Source organism: Rattus norvegicus, chromosome 13, assembly GCF_021556685.1.
Source record: "Rattus norvegicus strain SHRSP/BbbUtx chromosome 13, alternate assembly SHRSP_T2T, whole genome shotgun sequence".
Lineage (NCBI taxonomy): Eukaryota > Metazoa > Chordata > Mammalia > Rodentia > Muridae > Rattus > Rattus norvegicus.
This window is the reverse complement of record NC_141546.1, coordinates 31,874,344-31,886,619: the sequence shown is the minus strand read 5'-3', so window position 1 is coordinate 31,886,619 and position 12,276 is coordinate 31,874,344. Positions and strand designations below refer to the sequence as shown.

Genomic DNA, 12,276 nt, shown 5'->3' with positions numbered 1-12,276 from the left:
TACGGCCCTCTCCCCAACAATCAGGTATACTGGGGGTTCAGTCTTGGCAGGACCAAGGGCTTCCCCTTCCACTGGTGCTCTTACTAGGCTATTCATTGCTACGTATGCAGTTGGAGTCCAGGGTCAGTCCATGTATAGTCTTTGAGTAGTGGCTTATGAAGCACCCACCTCGACCAGCAAGGAAGACACGACACCGTTGGATTCTTCTTTAACAGCCTTTATTGCAGGAACACCTCATTGTTGATTCGGGAGACCCCGGGGAACAAAGGCACTCGCCTTAAGTACAAAACAGACAGCGGCTGTAAACTTGTCCTCTGGGGATTGGTGGAGTGAGAGATACCTTATTAACATGCTTATCATCTTGGCCTTGCAAATGCCAGAAGAAAGCTAAAGACACGGCTTAATGGTTGTATACCACAAATGACCACTAGATGTCAGTGCCATCTTTAGTTGCTCCCAACAACTCCCCCTTTATTGTATTATAAAAAAATGAAACCATTAGGTGAAGGTAGTGGTCTGAGAGAGATCAGACATGCCTCACAGACAGTGCCATGGCGAGCCACTCTTGCAGTTAGGACTGCACCCCAGTGACTAGAGATGACTTATGTTGTAACCGTTCTGGGCTTTACGTGTGTGTTTAATTTGGGGGAGAAACTGGGCAGAGGGGCATTTGACCAGCCCGAATGTTCAAACGGGGCATAGCCACCTCTGTCTATGACTGGTCTTAGATCTGAGTGTCATGTCAATACATGTCATTGCTCCTGTCTTAGGTCGTTCCTCTTCAAAACTTGGCCTTACCCATCATTGGAAAAACCCTATCGCCACTGGGCTCCTGCCTTAGGTTGGTCCGAGCCCAAGGAAAGTTGCCCGTCTCTGGATACAATGGCTTCACATGACAGTGACAAAATACGACCTAGGGAGAACTCTTAATTTTTCAAAGAGGCCAGCCATATACTGGGAGAAGCACCACTTTCAATGGCAGCCATAGCCTGGTAAACAATCACTTTGTGTCTGGCATGCTCTCGTTGTAAACGGCAAAAAATCCATAGACATACTCCACATCCCAAGAGGACAATGGCCCCCCAGGCAAACATGCCAGCCCATTCTTTGAAAAAGGAGAAAGCATTGGTAATCCACGAGGTGAAATCCCCAAACGTGATGGGCTCCATTCTAGTGTTGTTAAGGACAGCAATCTGCATCAGCAACTGTCTCGATAATTGCTCCGCTTTCATGGACCAGTTTCCTTTTAGATAATTCGAGATTTCTTTGCTCTGTTGAGAATACTGAGAAAGGTTAGCTTGCAAAGGAGTAATACATAAGCCTCTAAGGGAGGAAACACACGACAGCTGTGTCATATGATATAATGCCTCAATTTGTTTTTGAATCAAATCCATTCATTGGTTAGCCAATAGAAAGCCAGATGCCAAGTGGGCATTAAATTCTTCTTGTATCTCTAATGCTACTGCGGTTCTTTCCACAATCTGATTGATAGTCTCAGTCGTCTGTACTTGATTAGTCATAGCGATCGTGGCTGTTGTTGCTGTAGTGGCTGATAGTACAATGGCTGGAATTATAGCTGCCGTAATACCAAAATCCCTTCTCTGGTGGAACTTTTGGGATCACTTAAATATACTATCCTATCATCTGCAAATAGTGCTATTTTGACTTCTTCTTTTCCGATCTGTACCCCTTGACCTCCTTTTGTTGTCTGATTGCTCTGGCTAGAACTTAAAGAACTATATTGAATAAGTAGGGAGAGAGTGGGCAGCCTTGTCTAGTCCCTGATTTTAGTGGGATTGCTTCAAGTTTCTCTCCATTTAGTTTAATGTTAGCAACTGGTTTGCTGTATATGGCATTTACTATGTTTAGGTATGGGCCTTGAATTCCTATTCTTTCCAGGACTTTTATCATGAAGGGGTGTTGAATTTTGTCAAATGCTTTCTCAGCATCTAATGAAATGATCATGTGGTTTTGTTCTTTCAGTTTGTTTATATAATGGATCACGTTGATGGTTTTCCGTATATTAAACCATCCCTGCATGCCTGGGATGAAGCCTACTTGATCATGGTGGATGATTGTTTTGATGTGCTCTTGGATTCGGTTTGCCAGAATGTTATTGAGTATTTTTGTGTCGATATTCATAAGGGAAATTGGTCTGAAGTTCTCTTTCTTTGTTGGGTCTTTGTGTGATTTAGGTATAAGAGTAATTGTGGCTTCGTAGAAGGAATTCGGTAGGGCTCCATCTGTTTCAATTTTGTGGAATAGTTTGGATAATATTGGTATGTGGTCCTCTATGAAGGTCTGATAGAATTCTGCACTAAACCCGTCTGGACCTGGGCTCTTTTTGTTGGGAGACCTTTAATGACTGCTTCTATTTCCTTAGGAGTTATGGGGTTGTTTAACTGTTTTATCTGTTCCTGATTTAACTTCGGTACCTGGTATCTGTCAAGGAAATTGTCCATTTCCTGCAGATTTTCAAGTTTTGTTGAATATAGGCTTTTATAGTAAGATCTGATGATTTTTTGAATTTCCTCTGAATCTGTAGTTATGTCTCCCTTTTCATTTCTGATTTTGTTAATTTGGACACACTCTCTGTGTCCTCTCATTAGTCTGGCTAAGTGTTTATCTATCTTGTTGATTTTCTCAAAGAACCAACTTTTGGTTCTGTTGATTCTTTCTATGGTCCTTTTTTTTTCTACTTGGTTGATTTCAGCTCTGAGTTTGATTATTTCCTGCCTTCTACTACTCTTGGGTGTATTTGCTTCCTTTTGTTCTAGAGCTTTTAGGTGTGCTGTCAAGCTGCTGACATATGCTCTTTCCTGTTTCTTTCTGCAGGCACTCAGCACTATGAGTTTTCCTCTTAGCACAGCTTTCATTGTGTCCCATAAGTTTGGGTATGTTGTACCTTCATTTTCATTAAATTCTAAAAAGTCTTTAATTTCTTTCTTTATTTCTTCCTTGACCAGGTTATCATTGAGTAGAGCATTGTTCAATTTCCACGTGTATGTGGGCATTCTTCCCTTATTGTTATTGAAGACCAGCTTTAGGCCGTGGTGGTCTGATAGCACGCATGGGATTATTTCTATCTTTCTGTACCTGTTGAGGCCCGTTTTTTGACCAATTATATGGTCAATTTTGGAGAAAGTACCATGAGGAGCTGAGAAGAAGGTATATCCTTTTGCTTTAGGATAGAATGTTCTATAAATATCTGTTAAGTCCATTTGGCTCATGACTTCTCTTAGTCTGTCTACATCTCTGTTTAATTTCTGTTTCCATGATCTGACCATTGATGAGAGTGCGGTGTTGAAATCTCCTACTATTATTTTGTGAGTTTCAATGTGTGTTTTGAGCTTTAGTAAGGTTTCTTTTACTTATGTAGGTGCCCTTGTATTTGGGGCATAGATATTTAGGATTGAGAGTTCATCTTGGTGGATTTTTCCTTTGATGAATATGAAGTGTCCCTCCTTATCTTTTTTGATGACTTTTAGTTGAAAATTGATTTTATTTGATATTAGAATGGCTACTCCAGCTTGCTTCTTCAGACCATTTGCTTGGAAAATTGTTTTCCAGCCTTTCACTCTGAGGTAGTGTCTGTCTTTGTCTCTGAGGTGTGTTTCCTGTAGGCAGCAGAATGCAGGGTCCTCGTTGTGTATCCAGTTTGTTAATCTATGTCTTTTTATTGGGGAGTTGAGGCCATTGATGTTGAGAGATATTAAGAAATAGTGATTATTGCTTTCTGTTATATTCATATTTGGATATGAGGTTATGTTTGTGTGCTTTTCTTCTCTTTGTTTTGTTGCCAAGACGATTAGTTTCTTGTTTCTTCTAGGGTGTAGCTTGCCTCCTTATGTTGGGCTTTACCATTTATTATCCTTTGTATCCTTTTGTATTTGGATTTGTACAAAGATATTTTGTAAATTTGGTTTTATCATGGAATATCTTGGTTTCTCCATCTATGTTAATTGAGAGTTTTGCAGGATACAGTAACCTGGGCTGGCATTTGTGTTGTCTTAGGGTCTGTATGATATCTGTCCAGGATCTTCTGGCTTTCATAATCTCTGGCGAAAAGTCTGGTGTGATTCTGATAGGTCTGCCTTTATATGTTACTTGACCTTTTTCCTTACTGCTTTTAATATTCTTTCTTTATTTTGTGCATTTGGTGTTTTGACTATTATGTGATGGGAGGAGTTTCTTTTCTGGTCCAATCTATTTGGAGTTCTGTAGGCTTCTTGTATGCTCTTTTTTTAGGTTAGGGAAGTTTTCTTCTATGATTTTGTTGAAGATATTTACTGGTCCTTTGAGCTGGTAGTCTTCACTCTCTTCTATACCTATTATCCTTAGGTTTGATCTTCTCATTGAGTCCTGGATTTCCTGTATGTTTTGGATCAGTAGCTTTTTCCGCTTTACATTATCTTTGATAGTTGAGTCGATGATTTCTATGGAATCTTCTGCTCCTGAGATTCTCTCTTCCATCTCTTGTATTCTGTTGGTGAAGCATGTATCTATGGCTCCTTGTCTCTTCTTTTGGTTTTCTATATCCAGGTTTGTTTCCATGTGTTCTTTCTTGATTGCTTCTATTTCCATTTTTAATTCCTTCTACTGTTTGATTGTGTTTTCCTGGAATTCTTTCAGGGATTTTTGTGATTCCTCTCTATAGGCTTCTACTTGTTTATTTATGTTTTCCTGTGTTTCTCTAAGGGAGTTCTTCACGTCTTTCTTGAAGTCCTCCAGCATCATGATCAAATATGATTTTGAAACTAGATCTTGCTTTTCTGGTGTGTTTGGATATTCCGTATTTGCTTTGGTGGGAGAGTTGGGCTCCAATGTTGCCATGTAGTCTTGGTTTCTCTTGCTTGGATTCCTGCGTTTGCCTCTTGCCATCAGATTATCTCTTGTGTTACTTTGTTCTTCTATTTCTGACAGTGGCTAGACTGTCCTATAAGCCTGTGTGTCAGGGGTGCTGTAGACCTGTTTTCCTGTTTTCTTTCAGCCAGTTATGGGAACACAGTGTTCTCCTTTCAGGCGTGTAGTTTTTCTTATCTACAGGTCTTCAGCTGTTCCTGTGGGCCTGTGTCCTGAGTCCACTAGGCAGGTCGCTTGGAGCAGGAAGGTTTGTCTTACCTGTAGTCCAGAGGCTCAAGTTTGCTCGTGGGGTGTTGCTTATGAGCTCTCCGTGGGGGCAGCCACCAGGAAGTTCTGTGCCACCCTTTCCGGGAGCTTCCGTGCACCAGGGTTCCAGATGGCATTTGGTGTTTTCCTCCCGAATCAGTAGTGTATGCAGAGTGCAGTCTCTTCTGGTTTACCAGGCGTGTCTGCCTCTCTGAAGGTTTAGCTCTCCCTCCCGCGGGATTTGGGTGCAGAGAACTATTTATCTGGTCAGTCCCTTCAGTTTCCGGCAGTGTCTCAGATGCAGGGGACCTGCTGTCGCTGTGCCCTTATCTAAGGGAACCCAGAGGCTGTATAAAGTTTCCTGTTGGGCCAGAGATGTGAGCAGGGGTGGGCAGTGTTGGTGGTCTCTTCTGCTCTGCAGTCTCATGAGTGCTTATCTGTCCAGGCGGTGTTTTCTCTCTCCCACAGGGTTTGGGAGCAGCGAGCTGCTGCGGGCAGGAATCTGAGGGTCGAGTTATTACAATTTAAAGCATTATCACTTACATTAGTGCTTATCAGAAAGAAGAAAGGTGGTCTAACACATACTGAAGCACCAATGGCAGTATCATTTGCTAAAAGGCTATTAATCTTTACATTTACTAAACTTGTTTTGTTAGTAGTCCTTGTGGCTGAAATATTATACAATGTAAATTCTTCACCTAATAATCGAGCAAAAGGAATTAGAGATGTATATGCTCCCTGCTTATTTGATAATGCCCATTGATACCAGGGCCAAAAATTATGCTTGCTAGTCTATTTTTTACCCGATCATACTGTACATTGCCAAGAGGAGGGGAAAATTCAAATCCTGGTAGGAATTGTTTTGCTCTATGGAATGGACTCTGACATGGGGTAAAACTAGGTGGAAAGGCTTGATATGGAGGGCAAGTAGGTAGGACTCTACGACAAGTAGAGTTATCCAGTGTGTGAATGCCTTGCCCCGGGTGTGATGGAAAACTACAATTATGCATCATAATCAAGGTTGTAATGTTCAACTTAGCAGAATTATTGATTGACGTGTCTTCACTGCTTGAAGAGGCTCTTTGGGTAATTTGACTCAAAGCAGCCAGGATGGTTCCAGTGCCCATTGCACTGTCACTCATAGGATCTAACCAATTAGCCAATGTGGTCCTTCGCAGCCATATACAAGGCTGGGAGGAATTTTTAAGAGTGAAACATAATGTATGTAATAAAGAAAGATTAGTGGCAGTATACCGTTGGGGCAATTCTCCATTTGGCACTATACAAGGAACATCACGCAAACAGGATGTGGAGAAAAAGGTTGGCAAGACAGTAGAATTGCTATGAACTGGCATAAGTACTGGCCAGGATCTGGCAATAGCCCACAGCGTGAGTGAATCAACCTGGATTACCATTCCCAGTAGTAATAGTAGGGTTCGTAGTCTCATCTTCACGAATAGCAGGAGGCAGTTTGCGAGTCAAACGTTCAGGCACCCAGATTGGATTGTCTTGATTCTGTGGAAAAACACAAACAGCTCCCCTAGATCTCGAAATTAAGGGATCTGGGCCACACCATTCACCAGTTAAGACATCCTTCCACTTTACGTCTGCATTAGTCATAGGTTTAGTAGCAGCATGGTGATCCGCAGCAGAGAGGCCATGCGCATCCAAAATTAAAAAATTTAGAGTAAAAAGAGCTAAAGACAACTGTTCTCTTGGTGTTTTGCCATAGGCAATTCCCCCTTTTTGTTTTTGTAAGAGCTCTTTTAAGGTACGATGTGTTCTTTCCACAATTCCTTGACCTTGGGGATTGTATGGCAATCCTGTAGTATGTTTGACCTGCATTGTTTGGCAAAATGCCTGAAAGGACTTTGTAGTGTAGGCAGGCCAGTTGTCTGTCTTGAGACTATCAGGCTTTGCCCAGGCTGCCCACGCCTCTAAGCAATGACTAATGGCATTACGAGCCTTTTCACCAGTCATCAGAGTGGCATGTATAATACTGGAACAGGTATCAACAGAAACATGAACATATTTTAAATTTCCAAATTGAGATATGTGTGTGACATCCATCTGCCAAAGTTTTAGTGGAATCAGACCACGAGGGTTAATTCCCACCTGAGGAGGGTGGTGAAACTGAACACAATTCTGGCAACTTAATACCACATCATGAGCTGCAGCTCTAGAGATTTTAAATTTTTGTTGAAGAGTAAAAGCAGGAACATGAAACTTTTGATGAAATTCTCTAGCGAGATCAACTGGAGCTGCATGATAAATAAACTCTCTACGAGTACTAGCATCCACCAGGGCGTTGTTACTGGCTATGGGACCAGGCAGATTAGTATGAGCTCGAATATGTTGTATGAAAAACTTATTTTTTCTGGCCCAAATCAATTTTTAATTCTAAAAGAATTTGACATACATTCGACCTAATTGGCCCTGTAATTTCAAGTGAGCGCACAGCATTAACTACATAAGCAGAATCAGAAATCAAATTAAAAGAATCATGAAATCTTTTAAAAACTTCCAATACAATTTTACATTCTGTAATTTGGGTGGTGCCTGGACTGTATTGGATTAATACTGGTTCTTGAGAATCAACCATATAGGCACCTACACCTGTTTTGGAGCCATCTGCATAAATATCTAATGCTCCAGACAAAGGCTGTGAGGCAGTGACTTTAGGGAAAATCACTGGATGTTCAGTAAAAAATTGTAACAAAGGATCCTTAGGATAATGATTGTTGAACTCTCCATCAAAACTGCAGCGTAATATGGCCCAACCATCTATCAAGGCACACAGTGTTTCTACCTGAGTTGCAGTATATGGTATAATAATTTTCTTGGGTAAAATACCAAAATGCTGAATACAAGATTTAACACCTAACATAGCAAGCAATAGCAGAAGGATAATATTCATGGGTCTTATTTGGAGAAATATGAGGATAAATCCACAGAAGTGGTCCTTGTTGCCATAGCACTCCTGTAGGCTGACGAAAAGTTCTCAGTATACACAAAAGAAGATCCTCCTTTTCCTTGTAACTTCTTAGCATTGCTTTTTCCAGTCTTTCTTCTACTTTCCTTAAGGATAATCATGCTTCCTTGGTTAAAGCACAGGGTGAAGTAAGCTGAGAATCCCCTTTCAGGATCTCATAGAGTGGTTGTAAATCTACATTGGGCATTTTAATATAGGGTCGAATCCAATTTATACTTTCTAGTAACTTTTGAAAGTCATTTAATGTTTTTAAATGATCTTTTCCTAATTCAATTTTCTGAGGGGAAATACTATGAGGAGTAATCTTTGTTCCTAAATACTCTCCCTTTTTGCCCATTTGAACCTTTTCTGGTGCTATAAACAATTGATTGTTTTCAAGCACCTTTACCACTTTAGCATAGGCCGTTTCTAGGGTGCTACAATCTTTGGTGGAAAGCAATATATCATCCATAAAATATATTATTCTTAATTTTGGGAATTGGTCATGTATAGGCTGTAAGGCTTGTCCTACATACAGCTGACACATAGTAGGGCTATTAGCCATACCTTGAGGCAAGACCACCCACTGATAGCGCTTATCAGGTTCTTCATTATTCATAGAGGGTAAAGTAAATGCAAACTGCACGCTATCTTGTGGGGCAAGAGGGATGGAAAAAAAACAATCTTTAATGTCAATAATAATAATAGGCCAATCATCAGGAATACTAGAGAGCAATGGTAAACCTCTCTGTATGGGACCCATTATTTGCATCTGAGAATTGATAGCTCTTAAATCATGTAATAATCACCACTTTTCTGATTTTTTCTTGATAACAAATATAGGTGTGTTCCAGGGTGATGTGGATGGCTGTATATGTCCCAATTTTAACTGTTCAGACACTAATTCAGCAGCAGCAGTTAATTTTTCAGAGGATACAGGCCATTGAGGATTCCACACATGTTCCTCTGTTTTCCATGTAATGGGTATGCCTCCCTCAATGGCCCCTAGGAAAAATCCAGACCTGTCTTGTCCCTTTTAGAATTCAGCAGCACTGGGTCAGCTTGTCCTTGTAAATTTTTTCCTAGACCTTTTCTGGGCATGTAGCCCATTTTTATCATCATGTCCTTGGCCTGTGGGGAGTACTCATTAGTCAGTCTCATGTCTAGATTTATTAAGACATCTCTGCCCCACAGAGTCACAGGAATGTCTATAATATAGGGAGTAATCTTTCCTGACCTTCCTTCTGCATCCTCCCATGTCAATTCCTTGGAACTAATTAAGGGAGCCATTTCGTACCCTAGACCACGTAGGGCCTGAGATGATTTTTGCGTAGGCCACCTGGGTGGCCAGTCATGAACAGAGATGATACTACGATCTGATCTGCTCCAGTGTCTAACAAACCAAGGAAAGAACGTCCCTCCACAGTCAATGTTAACATTGGACGATGACCCAGTTCTAATGAGATAAAGGCAAATTGGGAGCCTGTAGATCCCAAGCCTCTGTCTCCTCTGATTCTATTTTCAGCAGGAAAATGCCTATGTAAGCTAGGCAGAAGCAGCAGCTGGGCAATTCTGTCTCCAGGAGAAATAGCAGTAATTCCCTGGGGAGAAGTTACCAGGACTTTTACTGTGCCTAAATAATCAGGGTCAATTACTCCAGGTACAATTTGTAAACCTTTCAGGGCAGAGGAGGAGCGTCCCAACAACAGCCCAACTGTATCTTTAGGGAGAGGTCCTCTAAAATCTGTGTCTATTGGCTCTATTTGGGGGGTCAGTATGAGTCTGGTGGTGGAGTGGAGGTCCAGTCCTGCGGAGCCTTTAGTGGCTCTCCTTGTTCCTTTGGGTGGTGAAGAGAAGGCCAAGGCCTCTGTTTGTCCTGTCCCTGCCTGTCGTCCTGTAGAGCCCCATATATTTGAGGGCCCTGGGGACGTGGGCCCCGGTGGTCCGTTTTTGGCCGTACACCACCATATCCTGTCGCTAGAGGGCGACCACTCAATTCTCTCACAGATTGACATTCATTTGCCCAGTGGTTCCCTTTCTTACAGCAAGGGCACAATCCAGGTTGTGAGGGTCTGTTACTACTCTGTTCCCCACTTCTTTCAGGGCATTGACTTCTGTAATGCCCTTTACAGCCACACTTGAAGCAGGTATCTGCTGTAACCTTCTTTCTTAATTGCATCATTGCTGCAGCTAGGCCACCATTAGTCAATGGCCCTCTTATCTCCCTGCAGACTCCAAACTTCCAAACCCTTATGTTTATATGGTGTTATAGCAATCCTACATTCTTTTGTACATTGTTCATACACTAGCTGCTTAATAAGAGGCATAGCTGTATCGGGGTCTCCGAAGATCTTAGTAGCGGACTCCACCATGCGGGCTACAAAATCTGAAAATGGCTCAGTGGGTCCTTGCAGAAACCTTGGTAAGGTTCCTGGAGACTGCACCTCTATTAGGCAATGCTTTCCAGGCTTTAATTGCTATATCATTAACCTGGGTATAGACCTGACCTGGATAACCAGTCTGGTCCAGAGCAAATCTGCCTATTCCCAATAGCATGTCAGCGTCCCAATGTTTCTGAGCGTCTGCTCCTGAAGCCAAATTGATGGCAGCTTGAGTGTTAGCATTTTCATAAAGGAAAGATTTCCAGTCCAAATATTGACCCAGAGAGAGACAAGCTCTGGCTAAACTCCCCCAGTCTCCAGGGGTGAGACAGTATCTGCCAAGAGCCTCAATTTGAGTGATAACAAAGGCTGCGTTGACTCCATAGGTTTTTACTGACTCTGCTAATTGCTTTATTGTCTTGAAGTCAACAGGTTCATGATGTCACTGCCCGTTTGCATCCAGAAAAACTGGAAACCTCAATCCTAACTCTTTCCATACTTCTGGGCAAAAAGAAGTACCTCCTGCAGGCTTCACCATTGTTTTACCTTGAAAGTTATACGGTGGTGCAGGGGGTGCCATTGGTATAATTTCTTTCTTATCTAATTCTTTGGCTTGTTTCTGCATAGCGTAGGCTTGTGGCCAGTCAGGATGATACATCTCTTTCTCATACCGAGCGGCTTCTTCCTCAAGGTCAACTAAGTCATTATCACTAAGCTCTGAGTCACTAGACATTCCCAAGGTCAATGCCTTTAATGAGGGATATATTTTCTTTGTCTCTAGGTCCTGATTATTATTCCCGCCTTTGTCTATCCTCTCCTTGATCTTTTCTGTCTTTTCTTTTACTTCTTTTCCTCCTTTTCTTTTCTTTCCTTCCTTCAAAACTTTCTCTCCTTCTAACATACTCTCTTGTTGCTCTGTAAGGATTTTCTGACCTGTCCTAACAGGTTCTTCACATTGTTTATCTTCTAAGCAGGCACAAACCATACGCCAAAGTGGCTTTGTCCCTGGTTTAAGCTTGCCCTCTGTAGTTTCCCTATCCAGATCTTTTCCTAACTTGTCCCACACTCTTAAAGTGAGCGATCCTGACACTATAAACCACGGAGCACAACAGTTACATTCATCAAGAAAACTCAACAGGATTTTCTTTTCAATTTTAAGCTAACGCTGACCAAGAAGCTCCTGAAGAGCTGACAGGAGCGGGGTGGAGTGTGAGTTTCCCATGCTTTTACGACCTTATTTACAATCGATTTACAAGCAGGGCGAGCTGGCCTGTTTATTTACACATGATCTTGTGGCTCATCATTAGTGGGCTCTTCCCAGCAAATGCATTCGTGCCCTGGACGGTGGCAATTCAAACAGTAGCAACACCACAACACAAAAAGAGTATAAGGCAAAAGTGCTAGTCCAACCCACAAAGGATCAAATGGGAAAGACAACATTGCCGTGTTCCACAAACCCCTTTGCCTCTAAACCAAGGCTTTCATCATCTCTGCTTACTCCAGAGAACCTTATTGTCCCATTAAGGAAATTTTATAATCCCTATTATCCGGGAGCCTCATCATCCCAATTCCGGGAGCCTTATCGTCTCAATTCCGGGAACTTTATCATCCCAATTCTGGGAACTTACCGATGTCGACCGTCCTGAGGCTGAAAAAAGTTCTGAATCCAAACGAGAAAAGATAATTTTCTCAGGTCCCCGTACTTTGGCCACCAGTTGAAGCACCCACCTCGACCAGCAAGGAAGACACGACACCGTTGGATTCTTCTTTAACAGCCTTTATTGCAGGAACACCTCATTGTTGATTCGGGAGACC

General features: G+C 42.0%; 1 long non-coding RNA gene across 1 annotated transcript; it reads right to left on the bottom strand.

Moving 5' to 3' along the window:
• Nucleotides 1-201: 201 nt before the first annotated feature.
• LOC148001570 (uncharacterized) lies at nt 202-12,276 on the bottom strand. Its single transcript, XR_015635857.1, has 3 exons — nt 12,090-12,276; nt 6,522-6,624; nt 202-5,611 (listed from the first exon to the last, which is right to left on the bottom strand). It is a non-coding gene; the product is annotated as an uncharacterized LOC148001570 (long non-coding RNA).